Source organism: Acinonyx jubatus, chromosome D1, assembly GCF_027475565.1.
Source record: "Acinonyx jubatus isolate Ajub_Pintada_27869175 chromosome D1, VMU_Ajub_asm_v1.0, whole genome shotgun sequence".
Taxonomy (NCBI): domain Eukaryota; kingdom Metazoa; phylum Chordata; class Mammalia; order Carnivora; family Felidae; genus Acinonyx; species Acinonyx jubatus.
The window spans coordinates 44,833,864-44,853,873 of record NC_069390.1 but is presented as its reverse complement, the minus strand read 5'-3'; the positions used below and the strand labels follow the sequence as shown (position 1 = coordinate 44,853,873).

At 40.2% G+C, this 20,010-nt stretch overlaps 1 long non-coding RNA gene across 1 annotated transcript in view; it reads right to left on the bottom strand.

Moving 5' to 3' along the window:
- Positions 1-2,664: 2,664 nt before the first annotated feature.
- LOC128311823 (uncharacterized) overlaps positions 2,665-20,010 on the bottom strand; it is a 95,738-nt gene continuing 78,392 nt past the window's right edge. The window contains exon 4 of the long non-coding RNA XR_008290455.1: positions 2,665-4,263. This is a non-coding gene — a long non-coding RNA (uncharacterized LOC128311823). The remainder of the gene's footprint in view (positions 4,264-20,010) is intronic.

The following is a 20,010-nucleotide window of genomic DNA, read 5'->3' as shown; positions in this document are numbered from 1 at the left end:
TCTGTAAACTGTTCTTCAATTTGATTTCTTGCAACATATAATCTCATCTTTCATGGCAGGAACTGATTTTCCATTCTTCAGGATTACATCTCATCTCTTGATCAATGACTCTTAAAATTGTTGTCCATTGACAAAAAGAAACATATTGTCATCAATTTTGATTCCCTTCTTTGTCACTACATATAACAATTTCACTTGTTCCCTACTGGATGAGTATTTAGGAATATCTATGTAAAACAATCAAGTTCTTCAAGGGGGGAAATCCATTTGAAAAACAGATATGACAAGTGCCGTAATCATTGTCCACTTTGAGATGGAATTTCTTTTCCTGTTCATGAGCAACATTGTCCCTTTAAGAACAGGCATTTAGGGGTGCCTGGGTGGCTCAGTCGGTTAAGCAACTGACTTCAGCTCAGGTCATGATCTTGCCTTCCTGAGTTCGAGCTCCATGTTGGGCTCTGTGCTGACAGCTCAGAGCCTGGAGCTTGCTTCAGATTCTGTGTCTCCCTCTCTCTCTTCCTGCCTCTCCCCTGCTCACACTCTGTCTCTCTCTCTCTCTCTCTCAGAAATAAACATTAAAAAAAAAAAGAATAGGCTCTTAAGGGAATATATTTCTCAATTCTTTAATCTATTCAATAAGTCCCTTTAAGCAATGGAAAACTTTAATAACACTGTTTACTCTTCTTTCAATTTGCATAATCTTACTATTAAAGAATACTGAAGACTAAAGAAATACTGAAATACTGAATACTGAAGACATGAACAAGAAATAAGTAGGCTTCACTCAATGGAGTGTTTTAAATGTCAGCAAGAACTTGGGGAAACTTTTCTTCAGAAAGTATGATTTCAACACATCAAATAAACCAAGGGTTCTCTGTCTTTGTTTAATAGAATCAATGGGTTTTTAAATGTGAGACAATTAAATAATACGGAATGCCAACAGAACTAAAAATAATTTAATTGTTTAGTTTGACCAGAATAAATACTGAAGGTTAGATGGTCATCTCTGTCCCAATCATGATCCTATGGCCTGCTGTCCATTTAGCAGGGGCTATGGATAGAGGCAGCTTTCCTTAAAAAGAACTCTGGGTAAGGCAGGCAATAACATACATCTTTATCTTACAGAATCAACTTATGCATCAAAGTATTTGCTTTAAAAAATGTCTGCAACAGGGAGCATAACTCCCCATTCCTTAAGTGTGGAATGACTTCTTCCAAAGAATACAGTATAGAAAGGAGGAGGGGTGCCTGGGTGGCTCAGCTGGTTAAGCGTCCACCGTTGATTTCTGCTTACGTCATGATCTCATGGTTCATGGGATGGAGCCCCACATCAGGCTCTGCACTGACAGCACAGAGCCTGCTTGGGATCCTCTCTCTCTGCCCCTCCTTCATTCACACACACACTCTCTCTAAATAAATAAATAAATAAACTAAAAAAAAAAAAAAGGTAGAAAAAAAGCAGCTCTATAGTAGAGAACCTGAAGAACACTACCTTTGACCAGGTGATCAAGGTCAACATCAATAGTGTAAGTCATGTTGACAGAATGTACCCTTGATACTATGCGATGAAAATGGCATTTTACCTCTGTGATTTTGCTCCCCAAACCTCATATCCCTAGTCTAATCATGAGAAAAACATGAAGCAAATTCTAATTGAGGGGCATCCTACAGTATACCTGACCAGCACTCCTCAAAACTGGTAAGTCATCAAAACAAGGAAAGTCTGAGCAACTGTCACAGCCAAGAGGAGCCTAAGGAGACACGATGACTACATGTAATGTGGTGTCCTGGATGCGATCCTGGAACAGGAACAGGAAATTAGATAAAACCTAAGGAAATAATAATAGACTATGGTCTTTAATTAATTGAAATGTATTGATGTTGGGGGCACCTGGGTGGCTCAGTAGGTTAAGCATCTGACTTTGGCTCAGGTCATGATCTCATGGTTTGTGGGTTCGAGCCCCATGTCAGGCTCTGTGCTGACAGCTCAGAGCCTGGAGCCTGCTTCAGATTCCATGTCTCCCTCTCTGTCTGCTCCTTTCCCACTCGTACTCTCTCTCAAAAACAAACATTAGAAAAATTTTTTTAATGTATTGATGTTGGCTCATTAATTATAACAAATGCATCATACCAATGTAACATGGTTTTTTTTTAAGGTAAATACTATTTTAATGAATCTTGTACATGTGTCCATATGTGTGTATCTACATACACACACACGCACACACACATCCCTGATATACAATGTATTTTTTCCCAGGGGTTGACTTGAAAGGAATCTCAGAAAGCAGACTGTTTTTTTTTTTTTTAAGTGTTTATTTATTATTGAGAGATAGACACAGAGCATGAGCATGGGAGGGGCAGAGAGGGGGAGACACAGAATCTGAAGCAGGCTCCAGGCTCTGAGCTGTCAGCACAGAGCCCGACGTGGGGCTCGAACTCACAACCCACGAGATCATGACCTGAGCTGAAGCCAGACACTTTACCGACTGAGCCACCCAGGTGCCCCCTCGGAAGCAGACTGCTTTAAACGGTGCAGAGCTTCTCTGATGTGCCAAGCCCTCCTCTTTGGGTCAGACTTCCATGTTTACCACAGAAGCCCCTCTTTTTATCTGTGGTCTGCAGGCCCTACTGATATTAGACTTTTTGAGGAACACTATCATCTTTTCTTTTCTTTTAAAATTTTTTAAATTTATATCCAAATTAGTTAGCATATAGTGCAACAATGATTTCAGGGGTAGATTCCTTAATTCCCCTTACCCATTTAGCCCCTCCCCCATCCCACAACCCCTCCAGTAACCCTCTGTTTGTTCTCCATATTTATGAGTCTCTTCTGTTTTGTCCCCCTCCCTGTTTTTATATTATTTTTGTTTCCTTTCCCTTATGTTCATCTGTTTTGTCTCTTAAAGTCCTCATATGAGTGAAGTCAGATGATATTTGTCTTTCTCTGACTGACTAATTTCACTTAGCATATTACCCTCTAGTTCCATCCACACTGTTGCAAATGGCAAGATTTCATTCTTTTTGATTGCCGAGTAATACTCCATTGTATATATATACATACCACATCGTCTTTATCCATTCATCCATTGACGGACATTTGGGCTCTTTCCATACTTTGGCTATTGTTGATAGTGCTGCTATAAACATGGGGGTGCATGTGTCCCTTCGAAACAGCACACCTGTATTCCTTGGATCAATACCTAGTAGTGCAATTGCTGGGTCGTAGGGTAGTTCTATTTTTAGTTTTTTGAGGAAACTCCATACTGCTTTCCAGAGTGGCTGCACCAGCTTGCATTCCCATGTAACATGTTAATAACAGGGGAAACCATATGGGAGCGGTAGAGTGGAACTCTCTGTGCCATCTGCTTAAATTTTCTGTAAATTTAAAGTTCTTCTAAAAAATAAAGTCCATCGGTTAAAAAACTTCACAGAGATACGGCAGGAAAGATAAATAAATGAGCATAACTGTCAGCAAATTAACTAAATAAAAGCTTATGAATTGAATTGAGAATTAGGAGAGGTAACTGAATACAGCAAAATTCAGAGTAAAAGAAGATTTTTAAAAATCATCTATTGTCTCTTTCCACAGCACTTTATACTACCCATTGTCTTATTTGGTTCTCACAGTATCTTTGAGGTAAATGTTGTTCCTGTCTGTAAGTGAGAAGCTGAAGCTTAGACTTATGAAATTCTTGGTTCCAGTTCACTCCACTAGTGAGGGGACATAGCCAGAATTTACATGTGTCTCTTATATCCATGGCTTTTTCCTCAATGTCGTCTGGCAGAGAATAAAGGTCAAAAGAATGAAAGAGGGGTTGAGGGGATGTGTGAAATAGATGATGAGAATTAAGAAGTGTACTTGTCCAGATGAGCACCGGGTGCTGTATGAAAGTGTTGAATCTCTATATTATATACCTGAGACTAATATTATACCATACATTAACGAACTGGAATTTAAGTAAAACCTTTAAAAAAAAATGAAAGCAGGAAATTCAACCCAAAACATATCTGCTAAGGTTGAGGCCCTGTGTTGAAATGTATGAGATTACAGAGAAGGTCAGTCATGGACCCTGACCTTGAGGAATATACTCTATTGGGAGAGACACAAAATGGGGGAGACACAAAAATATAATTTGCAGTAATACCTGGTCCACTGGCATGGAGAGGAGTTGCAGATGTGGCTGTTGAACATGCACACAATCTTATTCCCGTGGGTGCTAAGAAGTTTCAAGGTCAGACTCCTACACTTCTGTGCAATCACTGCAAATTAGAAGATTATTTCTTTTCACCTGAGGGAGCATTGAAGGATAGGCATCTGGTTTTGTTTCAGGTGTAAACAAGATGACACACATAAATGATAAAGAGGACAATCTTTTATCTGACATAAAGGTCTCTGCCTATAGTTTTTCAGCTGTACACGCTTTCCTTGCCACTAGCCAGTTTAGCTGACATTCTGATTTTAAGCTTAGATTCACCAAAGGACTCATATCTTTCATTAATCAGAGTGCAATGATACAATAATAGTTATAGGGCACTTACTAGATGGCAGGACTCTTCTAAGTGCTTTATATACATTATTGCTTTAATCTTTACAACTATCCTAAAATGGGACTATTTTAACCCCTATTTTGCAACTGAGAAATCTAAGACATGAATAAGTTTAAAACTTGTCCAGGGTTACCTAACTATATTGACGAGACACAATTTGAACAGGAGAATGTGACTTCATAACCCATCTTATAATTGTGGTATATTGTTCATCTACTCCCCCACCGAACACACACACAGACACACACACTGAAAAAGTACATTAAAGTGTGTTTACTACACTATAATTTGTATGTGAGTAAATATACTTTCTCTAATTTCTAAAATTATTTTGATCTTCACAACCTCCCCGGGAGCTAATTAGCAGGGGCATAAAAGTTCTCAATTTCATTTAGTTTAAAAATGAGTTCAAGTATGTACCATCAGCATGTGGGATTCATTCCTGGAATGCATAGATGGTTCAATATATAAAAATTAATGTGCTCCATCACACTTACAGAATAAAAAAAAACCCACATAATGATCTCAAGTGGTGCAGAAAAACATTTAACAAAATTCAACACCCTTTCTTGATAAAAACCCTCAACAAACTAGGATTGAAAAGAAACTACCTCAACATAAACACCATGTATGAAAAACCCACAGCTGACATCATACTCAATGATGAAAGACTGAAAACTTTTCCTCTAAGATCAGAAACAATATAAGGATGTTCATTTTCATCACTTGTATTCAACATAGTAGTGGAAGTCCTAGTCAGAGCAATTAGTCAAGCAAAAGAAATAAAGTCATCCAAATTGAAAAGGAAGAAGTAAAATTATCTCTGTTCACAGACAACAGAAGCATGTCTGTAGAAAACCCTAGAGATTACACACACACACACACACACACACACACACACACACACAGAGTTAGAACTAATAAATTCATCAACATTAGAGGATACACAATTAACACACAAAAATCAGTTGCACTTATTTACACCCACAATGAACGATCCAAAAATGAAATTAAGAAAACAATTTTATTTACAATAGCATTAAGAGCGTAAAGTATTTAAGAATAAACTTAACTGTGAGGGTGAAAGATTTGCATAGTGATAACTACAAAACAATGGTGAAATTAAAGACATCAATAAATAGCAAGACATCCCACGATCATGGATTGGAAGACTTAATGTTGTTAAGATGCCAACACTACCCAAAGCAATCTACAGATTTGGCGCAATCTCTACCAAAATTTCAGTGATGTTTTTGGCAAAAAAGGAAATATTCTTCTAAAATTCATCTGGAATCTCAGGGGATCTCGGATAGCCAGAGCAATTGTGAAAAAGAAGAACACAGTTGGAAAACAACACTTGCTGATTTCAAAACTTACTACAGAACTATGGTAATCAACACTGTGTGGTACTGGTGTAATGACAGATATGAAGACCAATGGAATTGAATAGAGAACACAGAAATAAATCCTTGCATACACGGTCAAATGACTTTTGACAGCGTGCCAAGATGATTCAGTGGGGGAAAGGGCAGTCTTTTAAACAAATAGTGTTGGGAAAACTGGATGTCCACATGCAAAAAACTTGAAGCTAGATCCTTACCTTACACCATATATAAAAATAAACTCAAAAGGCATCAAATATCTAAACATAAAAGCTAAAACTTCTAGAATTCTTAGAAGAGAACATAGGGAAAATCTTCATGACAATGGATTTGGCAATGATTTCTTGACTATGACACCAAAAGCATTTACGGGTAGGGGTGGAGAGGCCGGAAAGAACATTTTCTCAGGGGTGCCTGGGTGACTCAGTTGGTTAATATCCGACTTTGGCTCAGGTCATGATCTCATGGTTTGTGAGTTCCAGCCCCGCACCGGGCTCTTGTGCTGGCAGCTCAGAGCCTGGAACATGCTTCAGATGCTGTGTCTCCCTCTTTCTCTGCCCCTCCCCTACTTGCACTCTGTCTCTGTCTCTCTCTCTCTCAAAAATAAATAAACATTAAAAAGAAAATTTTCTCAGAGGGGGTAAAATTCTAGTTGGGTTTTCAAGCAAGGAATTATGTTACCACTTAACGGTTTTACATGTATATTTTATATCTACAACTAGATCAAAAGCAATTCATGGGAGGCAGCTTGAAAGAATCACAGCTTCAGATTTAAAAGGATCATTAGAGATTATTTAAACCAATCCCTTCATGGTGCTACTGTAGACTGACTGTCTGTGTCCCTCCCAAATTTGTATGTTGAAACCTAATCCCTAATGTGGTGGTATTTGGAGGTGGAGCCTTTAGGAGGTAATTAGGTCATGGAACCCTCATGAATTAGAATAGTGCCTCTATAAGAGGCTCCAGAATTATTCCTTACCCCCTTTCTGACATGTGGGGACATAGAGGGAAGATAGCTGTCTATGAGCCAGGAAGCCAGTTCAGAAATATATTTCTGTTGTCTATACACCACCAGTCTATGGTAGCTTGTTATAGCAGCCCAAAGAGACTAACCCACTAACAAAGAAACTGGGGCTCTGAAAGGGGACATAACTTGCTCCAAGTTCTTTTTTCATCTTCATCATGGTAGCTGTCACAGACTTAATAGGTCTAAATCTCCCCGACCGGGGAATATGAAATGATTTCTCCAATATCCAAATGATGAAGGTTTTGTGCCCCCATCCCACTTGATTGAAGAAAGTCTAGTCATCCAATAGGCTCTCTTCCCTAGGTGGTTTTACCATCAGAGAAGCTTGCACGTTCTGCAAGTCCAGCCTGATGGAGTATGCTACCTGGTTAAGCTAATGGTCTCAGGATGTTGCTTTTCTATGTATTTTGATTGAAATAATTTTGTTATTTTCTGTTTTTCTAAGCATGGCCTTTCACTTTTCCTGCCTGTCACATGGGACAGTTTGGGGATTATCATCCGTCCTTGAACACCTGCTGCCATCACTCTTTTGGCATGGGCAGTGAGGGAAGGAAACAAACCCTTCCTTTAATTGATGGTGGATAGAAAGCAGAATAGAGAGAATAAGGTATACGTATTGCTGAATGTGGCTGCTCAGAGTCTTCAGACCCATCTGGTCAGGGTCCTAGGAGGATGCCCCCCCCCAGCTGCTAGTCTGGCACCTTCTGGTTGGTGCCGTTTTTAAAAATTTTTTTTTAATGTTTATTTATTTTTTAGAGAGAGAAAGACAGTGTGAGCGGGGAAGGGGCACAGAGAGAGGGAGGCACAGAATCTGAAGCAGGCTCCAGGCTCTGAGCTGTCAGCACAGAGCCCGATGTGGGGCTTGAACTCATGAAGTGTGAGATATCATGACTTGAGCCCAAGTCAGACGCTCAACCGACTAAGCCACCCAGGCACCCCTGGTTGGTGCCGTTTTATCTCTCATGAAAGACAAGCCCTTGAGTATCTCGTCTGCCCTGAAGTTGAAGTTCCACCTACCATGAAGCAGTTGGAGGGCCATCACCCTAGTCCTCATCTTCTATTCCAGAATCAACATCTTTCCAGGCAGGCAGGGTGACTAGAAATGGGAACATCCGCCTAATTCAGGAGAAGCCTCTTCTACTCCATGCAAGGTGGGTTGTAGCGCAGAATGGCCCACAAAAATCCAGTCTCATTAGATCAAAAAATGTCAGTGTCAGCACAAGTGGGTTATTTCTTCAAATTATCTGTTGACACTGACAGTCCAGTGCAGTCTAGTTCCTTCCCTCCTATTGTTTTCTCCAGCTCCAAATAATGTTTGGGATCTCACATTTTGGTACGTTTTTCAGATTTCTAGATCTCTGAGAATAAAACTCTCTTATTTCCTCAATAACAAACAATAAAGCTCTTTCAATTCAACCAAAGAAAAGAATATTTTTCCCCAAATAAGTACAAATTCTGCAGAGTGGCACCACCAAAGCACATCAAATTTATATAATCTAAAAGAAAACTGAGCTGCTTCATCCAAAATATCTGCTTTCATGTCATTTCCATTTTCTCAAAAAAAGGGTGCATGAGTAGTCAAGATATATGTATACATTGAACACTTCAAGTGGTTTCCCTCAAATCAACTAAGGTCTTCTTTAAAGGCCAAGTGAGTAAGATAAGTCTTCAATTTTTACAAAAAAAGGAAAGAAGAACTGCTTAAAACTTGAAAATTACACATAGCTGACTTCTAGCCATCAGAGTTTTAAAAGTCTTAGGGCTTAAAATAATCTTGATGACTATTATATAATAGATCTATTATAGATAGAGAGAACATAGGGAAAATGTTCATGACAATGGATTTGGCATCATTTCTCTCTATTATAGATCTATTATATAATAGATTCATCTAATAAATAGATGAATGAAGCTGAATAGCTCAAGCGTTTATTGAATACTTATTATATGCATGCACTTAGCTAGGTAATGAGCACACCACTGGAAAATAAAACAGGAATTTCCTACTTTCCTGGAATTTCAGCCTGGTGGAGGAGACAGGAAATAAACAAATAAACACTTAAATGCAAATTGTGATAAGTACCAAGAATAAACTGGGCTTGGTTTTCTCTCTTTTCTAAAAAAAAATTTTAATGTTTATTTATTTTTGAGAAAGAGACACACAGAGACAGAGCATGAGCAGGGGAGGGGCAGAAAGAGAGGTAGACACAGAATCTGAAGCAGGCACCTGGCTCTGAGCTGTCAGCACAGAGCCAGACGCGGGGCTCTAACTCACAAACCCTGAGACCATGACTTAAGCAAAGTCGGACGCTCAAACAACTGACCCACCAGTCGCCCCTTGATTCTCTCTTGATCCAGAATAAAGGTGTATGGGGAGAGGATGCCCCCTCCTTTTTTTAAGTAAGCTCCACACCCAATATGGGACTTGAACTCACAACCCTGAGATTGAGAGTCTCATGCTTCACTACTAAGCCAGCCAGGCACCTAGAGATAACTTCTTTAAATAAGATGTTAGGGAGGGCCTTTAAAGACTGAGTCATTTAAGCCTAGATTGAAAATTGAGTTGGAGTCAGATGTACTGAGGACTGTGAGCCATGTGTGTGAAGGCTCTCCCCCTCCAGTGCCTGCAGAACTGAAGGCAGGCCAGTGATGGTACAGTTTAATGAAGGGGAAGAGAGAGAGGGTTGTGTTATTTCATGTAGGTCCTAATAGGATGCTGTAAGGGGTCTGGATTGTATGCATTTGGGGGAGTCAATTTAAGTAGGGTTTTAAATAGGGCTGGGGTGGGGATTGGGCAGAAGATACAATTAAATTCACAATTTCAAACGATTACCCAGTTTGCTGTGTGGTGAATGGATAGAACGTATGCAGAGGATAGGATCCAAGAGAACAGTTAGGAGGCTCTTCTTGCAGGTGAGAGAGGAGGGTGACTTGGACTAGGATGGTGGCATGGACATTTGATCTGTAGGTGCGATCCCCTACAGAGGTGGTCAAGTAAAAATGAGATAAAAGTCAAGCATGACTGATGATTTGTGGCTCCTGTCTTGAGGCGCTTACATAAAGGCTTCTCTCTTTGACTTTATGTCCTCCTGGCCTTATCTTCAGTGACATTATGACCAAGAGCACATTTAAAAACCTGCAATTGCCCTCGTAGCTATCCAGAAAATGCACAAAATGAAATTTGCATCCCTCACCTTTTCAGGTCATTACATTCAACCTACGAGACAGCAGTCTTAGGTTCCTAGCTTGCTGCCACCAAGGTTTATTCATCTCTGTATTTTTTGTATCACTTAGCACTCTATTAATACAGAGCTCATGGTCAATGAATTCTACGTTGATCTAAAGTGACAAAAATTCAATATCTTCAGAGTTAGCAGGTCTACCATTTGAAAGCGGTTTCAGAATTTGGGAACAGGCACAAAGTCATTAGGAGCCAGATATAAGAATAGCTCTGCTTAATGGCATGATTTAGGCCTAAAGTAGTGAGTGGTTTTTCTCGCATGGCTCATAAACTGAAAAGACAGCCCCCGGAGAGCAGCTACCTCCTGCTCAGACCCCTGAATCCACACACCAAGCTGCATGTGCTTACTCATGGGGCACTTAAAGTACTTAGGGTACCATCTGGGCACTGGATATTTAAGTTGCATAAAATATGGACCCTTGAGGAGAATAAGGTGACCTCTTCTACATAAGGCTTCCATAAGCAATCTATTCTTCCCCTACCAAAGCATATATCTCACTGCACTGCAGTTTTTTTGTTAGTCTGTCTTGCACTAAGTAAGGCTGATGTGCTCCATGAGAGCAGAGACATGTGTATTTTTTCTTCACCATTGTAGCCCTTGCCCCTAGCAATGCCTGGTACCTAGTGGAGTGGATGCTTGTGTTTGCCTTACACATCACCTTCCCTCTTCTTTAATAAGGGAACCCTCTCTCCCATGAAGCATCCATTCCATTTGGTTTGCTTGACTCTGGTCCCATCTGTATTGCAAGAGAGTGGCGCACACCAGAGTTCTCTCTGAAGTTTTTCAGTAAGAGATTTTAGGGAAGACTCTTGCCCCTTGTCTTGGCCAAGCTGCAAATGAATCTTGGCAGCCACCACACCTGCCCCATGGATGCTGTTGGTGTTTCACCTAGATTCCCTTCACCAGGGAGATTCAGACAATCCCTTATCCCACAGCCCTTGGCTGACTGGCAAGGGGTTACAAAATCAGAACTCCTTGTCTCAAGGTGGGATATAAACTCTGTGGTATGATTTATGCTTCAGATCTCCCCATGGGAAAAGGCTGAAGCCAGTAGTCTCCAGCAGAGCCTGCGTTCTTGCTTAGCTTCCCGCCCCTGCTTCCCTCACGTACATTTTCCTGAAAGCATTCCCTCAATAAATCACTTTCATAGGAATCCTACCTCAGACTCTATTTCTAGGGAATCCAACCTAGTCAGCGTGTAGAAAAGAAAGATTAACACTAATAACAGCATTTGAATGCCTGGATCTTTACCATGTTTTTCCTTGTACTTTGTAGTTAGGTGAGCTGACTTGTTTAAGCTATTTGGATTTCAGTTTCTGTCAGTTGCATCTAAAAGAGTCCTGACGTTTAGCAGCATTCTATAAACATTGACCAAGTATATCGAATTATAAGTAGAATAAAATAGAAAGTATAGGTGAGGATGAAAACATGGTGAGCAAGTTTGTTTAAGCTACTTGGATTGGGTTTCTGTCATTTGCATCTTAAAGAGTCCTGACATTCAGCAGACATTCTATAAATATTTGTTGAATAAGTGTATTGAATTATAAATAGCGGGAAATGGAAATAAAAATGAAGATGCAATAAATGGCATTCAGTGTTTTGAGAAATGGTAATTTGCATTTATCTGAGCCCCTAAATATAAATAGTAAATCAGCAGAAATGTGGGTAGTGGAGACATTCGTAAGAACAAAGGTTTTGGCAACCTGGACTAAAGGGTGTTAGAGAAAAGATGAGTTGTCCTACATGGGTAGAGTGGAGGAATGTAAAAAATGCTTATTTTGTTGAAGCAACAAGTTTATGAGATCGTATGAAGGGAAAGGAGGTCATCACCGTTGTGTATTTCCAAGCTTGTGGGCTAATGCTGACAGGTGGGCTCTAAGAGAAAGTACAAGATGTACAGACAATACTCTGATATGTTTGGGCTGTAACAGCAGACAGATTGCAGCAAATGTAATCAAGCTGTGGCTGTTCGTCATGGTCGCATGAAATCAGAGTAAAGATCTGCTGAGACCCATTGATTCTGAGGTGTGTTCTTTACCCACATGGGAGCTGAGTATACACACGGCAGTCTCCTTGGTATCATTTTGTCCTATTTCACCAGGGTGGTGCAAGAGTTGGCCTGTACAGCATAGATATATTTATTTTGATCTGGTTAAGTCATCATGAAAGTTGTTGGTTTTTTGTCAGAAAACAATAAATACTAAAAATATACAGTACTTTGTATTGATTGCTCAGAATAATGCCTGCTGTCACGATGTTTAATAGGGATTTTTATTTTTGATGCTTTAACATAAATCATGTCATTTAATCTTCATAAGTGTCCAACAACGATCAAAGTTTTAAACTTTGCCAGAGTCACCAGACTTTGAACAATGCCTTCTCTCTTCAAGTTCACACCTCTTTCTTTCTTTCTTTCTTTCTTTCTTTCTTTCTTGAGAGAGAGAGAGTGCAAGTTGGGGAGAGGGGCAGAGGGAGAGAGAGAGATAATCTCAAGCAGTCTCTGTACTCAGCGTGGAGCCCAGCCCGGGGCTCAGTCTCACGACTCTGGGAGCATGACCTGAACTGAAATCAAGAGTAGGTGATTCAACCAACTGAGCCACCCAGGCACCCCCACACCTCTTTCTAATATCTGAGAGTAGCCTCATGGTGATCCCTATGGATATTCAATAAATATTTGCTAAGATGCACTGATATAGCACAGTTAGTTCTTGGTTTTTGTTTCTCTGTGCTCCTCAGGATAATGGGGTTCTTTGTCTGACACCTCCCCAGCACCCAGAGAGTCAGCCTGCCCCTAGTAATAGGCCCTCTTCCTCGGCAGCTTTTATTGCTGGAAAAGCCTGGCCCTTATATTACATGGCTTTTGAACATGTCATAGGCATTTCAAACTTAACATGTCTAAAATTGAATTTCTTATACACATGAAACTAATATAATAACACTGTATGTAAGTGTAACACTGTATGTAAGTTACACTGGATTTAAAAATAAAAAGCATAAAAAAATTTAAAAAAATGGAATTCTTGATGATTTTCTGAAACCTATATATACTCTAGTTGGCTCCCACTCTTCCCCATGTCAGCATCCCCCCTGCCACGCCACCACCCAGTGAGTTATTAAAGCCAGAAACTTAAGTGCCAGCCTGTTAATTTCACTTTCAAATGACATCTAGAACCTATTTACTTCTCTTCGTCTCCACTAGTACTGTGCTAGGCTAAAGCATCCTTCTTTCATTTTGACCACAGCAATAGCCGCCTAAGTGGACATCGTGATTACAATCTACACACTCAATCCCCTCTACACACGTCAGCCGGAGTGAACTTTTATTTTATGTCATTTTCAGAGTGACCTCTTAAAAATGTAAATCAGGGGCACCTGGGTGGCTCAGTCAGGTTAAGCATCCAACTCTTGATTTCGGCTCAGGTCATGACCTCACGTTTTTAGGATCGAGTTCTGCATCGGGCTTTGTGCTGATGACATGGAATCTGCTTGAGATTCTCTCTCCCTCTCACTTTGTCCCTCCCCCACTCCTGCGCATATTCTCTCTCTCCTCTCTCTCAAAATAAAGAAATATATAAACATTTTTAAAAATGTAAATCATGGGTGACTGAGTGGCTCAGTTGGTTAAGTGTCCAACTTTTGATCTCAGCTCAGGTCTTGGTCTCAGGGTGGTAAGTTCAAGCCCCCCTTGGGCTCCACGTGGGGCATGGAGCCTACTTAAAAAAAAAAAGTAAATCAGATCACAACATTCTTTGGTTTAAAATTATTTAGGGGCACCTGGGTGGCTCAGTCGGATGAGCCATCGACTCTTGATTTTGGCTCAGGTCATGCTACCAGGGTCGTGGGATTGGGCCTCACTTCATGTGGAGCCTACTTGAGATTCTCTCTCTCCCTCTCTGCCCCTCTTCCACTGTCAAGGGAACACACTCTGTCTCTTTCTTAAAAAAAAATGTTTAATAGTTTCCAACTGCATTTTGGATAAATCAGCTGTCAAGTAACCTACAATGCCCTGCATATATTGCCTGCTATGTCTCCAGTATTACTGTCCTCTTTGCTCAGTACACTCTAGTCACCTTGGCTTTCTGTTAGTTCTTGAGTACATCTAGCTCTTTCCTGCTACAGGGACTTCACTGTTACACTTTTTCTGCTTGGAATGCTCTTGATGAGCCTAGTTCTCTCTATTCTTCATGACTTGACACATTTTAACTCATTAAGGAGGTTTTCCATAAAATTGCTATCAACAGTTCTTATCTCTGGTATTCTCAATTAGGCACATTTTCTTTTTCTTTACAGCAATCTGCAATTATTTGCTGTAATTATTTCATTATTTGTGAAATTCCTGGTTATATATCTTCTGTGTAAGAAAGTAAACTTCATAAAGGCTGTGATATCATCTAGTCTTGGTTATATCATTAATTCCTGGCACACAGTAGGCCCTGAATAAATATTCTTCAAATGAACAAATGATTGAGTGACCTCTCATCTAAGATGGCAATAGGACCAGTATTTATCTTTGCCCTCGTGTCACTCGGTGACAACTTGCCCTAGCCTAGGTCCAAGGGAAAGTGTAGAAATTTGAGAACTATCAGCCTTGCTGTAGTGGAAACATTATATGATGTGGAATCAAAAGAACAGCATTCTAATTTGGGAGAGTTACCTAACCTTTATGAGCCTCGGTTCTCTCCTGTGTAAGAACAGGGATCATGATATAGCTTGTAGTCCCATTATCTTGTATCCACAATGCCTGATGCATAACAGATGCTAAAAATATGAGTTTATTTAACAAAACAATAATACTACCTTAGAGGATTTTTGTGAGGATTAAATGAGATATAGTTTATAATATACCTAATAGTTTGGGGTATATTTTAAATGCTTTTTAAATGCTTATCTTATAGAACATGCAATTGAAAGAAACTTAAAGTTGCTTTCTTTAAAAAAAAAAAAAGTTTATTTTGAGAAAGAGAGAGAGAGAGAGAGCACTGAAGGGGCAGAGATAGAGGGAGAGAGAATCCCAAGCAGGTTCTATGCTGTCAGCACGGAGCCCCATGAGGGGCTCAAACTCACAAACTGTGAGATCATGACCTGAGCTGAAATCAAGAGCTGGTCGCTGAACAGACTGACCCACCCAGGTGCCCCTAAAGTTGCTTTCTTATTCAAAGCAACTCTGAAAAAGAACAAAGTTGGAGGGATAACACTTCATGATTTCAAAACTCACTGAAAAGCTACAATAATCAAGGCTCTGCGGTACTGGCATAAGACTAGATACAAGATAAACAAAATCGGATTGAGAGTCCAGAAATAAACCATTGCATTTTCAGTCAGTTGATTTAAAAAAAAAAGTACTGAGATAAAATATCATAACATAAAATTTTCCATCTGAATCATTTTCAAGTGTACATTTCAGTGATGTTAAATGCATTCATAATGGAGATTCATAACCATCTCCACCATTCATTTTCATAACTTTGAATCCTGTAAAATTGAAGCCCTCTACCCCTTAAACAATAACTCCTCATTTCCCCTTTCCAGCTCCTGGAAAATACAATTCTATTTTCTGTCTTTATAATTTTGACTACTCTAAACACCTATCTCATATAGGTAGAAACATATAATATTTGTCTTTTTGTGACTGACTCATTTTACTTAGCATAATGTCTTCAAGGTTTACCCATGTTATAGCATGTGTCAGAATCTTCTTCCTATTTAAGGCTGAATGATATATTCCATTGTATATTTGCTAGGGTTGCTTCCATGTTTTAACAATTGTGAATAACGTTGTTATGCACAGGGGTGTAAAAATATGTATGAGTCCCTGCTTCCAATTCTTTTGGATATATATCTGGAAGTGGAATGCTGGATCATATGGTAATTGCATTTTTAATTTTTCAGGGAACTGTCATCTCTTTTCCATAGGAGTTGTACCATTTTACATTCCTCTGACAGTGCACAAGGGTTTCATTTTCTCCACATCCTCACTGACACCTGTTGTTTTATGCTTTTGTTAGATAGTAGCTATTTTAATGGATTTGTACTTTTGATTTGCATTTACCTAATGATTAGTGATACTGAGCATCTTTTCATGTGCTTCTTGATCATCTGTGTATCTTCTTTGAGAAATGCCTGTCTAAGTCTTTTGCCCAATTTTTAATCAGGTTGTTGGTTTTTTGTTGTTGAGTTTTAGGTGCTCTCCAAATATTCTGGATATTAATCTCTTACATATATATGATTTGCAAATCTTTCCTTCCATTTTGTGGGTTGCCTTTTTATTCTGTTGATAATGTCTTTTGATGCACATAATTAAACATTTTTCATGAGGTCTAATCTATTTTTTATTTTGATTTCTGTGCCTTTGGTGTCATACCAGGAAATCAATAACGAACCCAATGCTGTGCAGCTTTTGTTGTATATTTTCCTCGAAGAGTTTCATACTTGTAGGTCTCACAGTTATGTCTTCTTTCCCTTTTGAGTTAATTTTTGTATATGATGTTAGTTTAAGATCCATTCACTCTTTTGCGAGTGAATATCTAGTTTTTCTAGTACCATTTGTTGCGAAGACTGTCCTTCCCTCATTGAATTGTCTTGGTACCCTTGTCAAAATCATTTGACCATACATGCAAGAGTTTATTTTTGGGCTCTTTATTGTATTCCATTGGTCTATATGTCTGTCTTCATGACAGTACCACACTGTTTATGGTCACCTGACTTTTGACAAGGGTGTCAAGACAATCCAATGGAGAAAGAGTGATAGTTTAGAAAAATGATGTTGGGACAACTGGATATCCACATATATAAGAATGTCATTGGATAAAATTTAACTTAGAATGGGTGAAAGACCTACACGTAACAACTAAAACCACCAAGTTCTTAGAAAACAACATGGGTGTAGATCTTTGTGACCTTGGATTAGACAACGGTTTCTTAAATATAATGTCAAAAGCACAAGTAACCAAAGAAAAAAAGATATATTGGGCTTCACCAAAACTAAAAATTTTGTGCCAAAGGACACTGTCAAGAAAGTGAAAACTCAAACAATGGAAGAAAATATTTACAAATTGTATCTTAGATAAGGGAGTTATATCCAGAATACATAAAGAAGTCTTAAAACTCAACAACAAAAACCAAACAACCCAATTAAGAAAATTTTCTGAACGTTTATTTATTTTTGAGAGAGAAAGAGCACGTGTGAGGTGGAGGAGGGGTAGAGAGAAGTAGACAGAGGATCTGAAGCAGTCTCTGCACTGACAGCAGAGAGCCTGATGTGGGCTGGAACTCACAAACCATGAGATCATGACCCAAGCTGAAGTCAGACGCTCAACCAACCAAGCCACCCAGGTGCCTCACAAACAACCCGATTTTAAAATAGGCAAAGGACAAACCATAAGTGACTCTTAAAAACAGAATAAACTGAGGGTTGATGGGGGGTGGGAGGGAGGGGAAAGTTGGTGATGGGCATTGAGGAGGGCACCTGTTGGGATGAGCACTGGGTGTTGTATGGAAACCAACCTGACAATAAATTTCATATTTAAAAAAAATAAAGAGGAGAAGATAGCGGCATAGGAGGATGCTGGACTCACCTTTTCCTGCTGATCACTTAGATTCCACCCACATCTGCCTAAATAACCCAGAAAACCGCCAGAAGACTAGCAGAACGGACTCTCTGGAGCCAAGCGTAGACAAGAGGACCATGGAAGAGGGTAGGAAGGATGGAGAGGCAGTGCGTGCTCCACGGACTGGTGGGCAGGAGCTGGGGTGGTGGAGGGGCAGCCTGCCCGGCAAGGCAGAGCCCCCGAGTCTGGCTTGCAAAAGCGGAGGGAACAGACTTCGTGAATTCTGACAGCCAGCGGAACTTAACATCTGAAATGTTGTAAGTCAACAGCTCTGCTCAGAGAGCGGAAGGGTGAGAGGACACTGGGAGAGAGAGGTGTTGAGCGCTGGAAGACAGAGCTCAGCTCGACAGGGAAAAAAGGTGCTGGCCAGCACCATTTCCCTCGCCCATCCCCTAGCCGAAATCCCAAAGGGAACCAGTTCTTGACACCGAACTTGCTTGCACCTCACAAACACCCAACGCTGTGCTTCTGTGGATCCATCCCTCTAACGGGTCTGCCTCCCTCCTGGTGCTGCAGGGCCCCTCCTGCAGGGAACAACCCACGGCAAAGCAAGCTAAACCTGCCCCTCCTGTCGCTGTGCACCTTGCGGATTGACCCCGGCTATTATGCAGGTTCCCATCAAAGCAGCACCACAAGCCTGGCAGTTTGCAAGTAGACCAGACAGGGGCCACACCACTCTACCGTGAGTCCTGCCCCTGGAAGAGGGGAAGATAAGGTACACACCAGTCTGACTGTGGCCCCAGCGGTAGGCTGGGGACAGGAATCAGGTCAGACTGCAGCCCCGCCCACCAACGCAAGTTACTCCAGACAACACAGGGGAAGTGCCCTGCAGTTCCTCGCCACTCCAGGGACTAGCCAAAATGATGAAACGGAAGAATTCTCCTCAAAAGAAACTCCAGGAGTAGCGACAGCTAACGAATTGATCAAAAACGATTTAAGCAATATAACAGAACATGAATTTAAAATAATAGTCATAAAATTAATCACTGGGCTTGAAAAAAGTATAGAGGACAGCAGAGAATCTATTACTACAGAGATCAAGGGACTAAGAAACAGTCATGAGGAGCTAAAAATGCTATAAATGAGGTGCAAAATAAAATGGAGGTGGCCATAGCATGGATTGAAGAGGCAGAGGAGAGAATAGGTGAATTAGAAGATAAAATTATGGAAAAAGAGGAAGCTGAGAAAAAGAGAGATAAAAACATCCAGGAGTATGAGGGGAGAATTAGAGAACTAAGTGATGCAACCAAACAGAACAATATCTGTATAATAGGGATTCCAGAAGAGGAAGAGAGAGAGAAAGGGGATGAAGGTGTACTAGAACATATCATAGTTGAGAACTTCCCTGATCTGGGGAAGGAAACAAGCATTGAAATCCAAGAGGCACAGAGAACTCCCTTAAGATGTAACTTGAATCAACCTTCTGCACGACATATCATAGTGAAACTGGCAAAATACAAGGATAAAAAGAAAATTTTGAAAGCCAGCTAGGGATAAACACGCTCTAACATATAAAGCGAGACCGATAAGACTAGTGACGGATCTATCTACTGAAACTTGGCAGGCCAGAAAGGAATGGCAGGAAATCTTCAATGCGATGAACAGAAAAATATGCAGCCGAGAATCCTTTATCCAGCAAGTCTGTCACTCAGAATAGAAGGAGAGATAAAGGTCTTCCCAAACAAACAAAAACTGAAGGAATTCATCACCACTAAACCAGCCCTACAAGAGATCCTAAGGGGGATTCTGTGAGTGAAATGTTGCAAGGACCACAAAGTACCAGAGACATCACTACAAGCATGAAACCTACAGACATCACAATGAGTCTAAACCCATATCTTTCTATAATAACACTGAATGTAAATGGACTAAATACGCCAACCAAAAGACTTAGGGTCAGAATGGAAAAAAAACAAGACCCATCTATCTGCTGTCTACAAGAGACTCATTTTAGACCTGAGGACACCTTCAGATTGAAAATGAGGAGATGGAGAACTATCTACCATGCTACTGGAAGTCAAAAGAAAGCTGGAGGAGCCATACTTATATCAGACAAACTAGACTTTAAATTAAAGGCAGTAACAGGAGATGAAGAAGGGCATTATATAATAATTATAGGGTCTATCCATCAGGACGAGCTAACAATTATAAATGTCTATGTGCTGAATACAGGAGCCCCCAGATATATAAAGCAATTACTC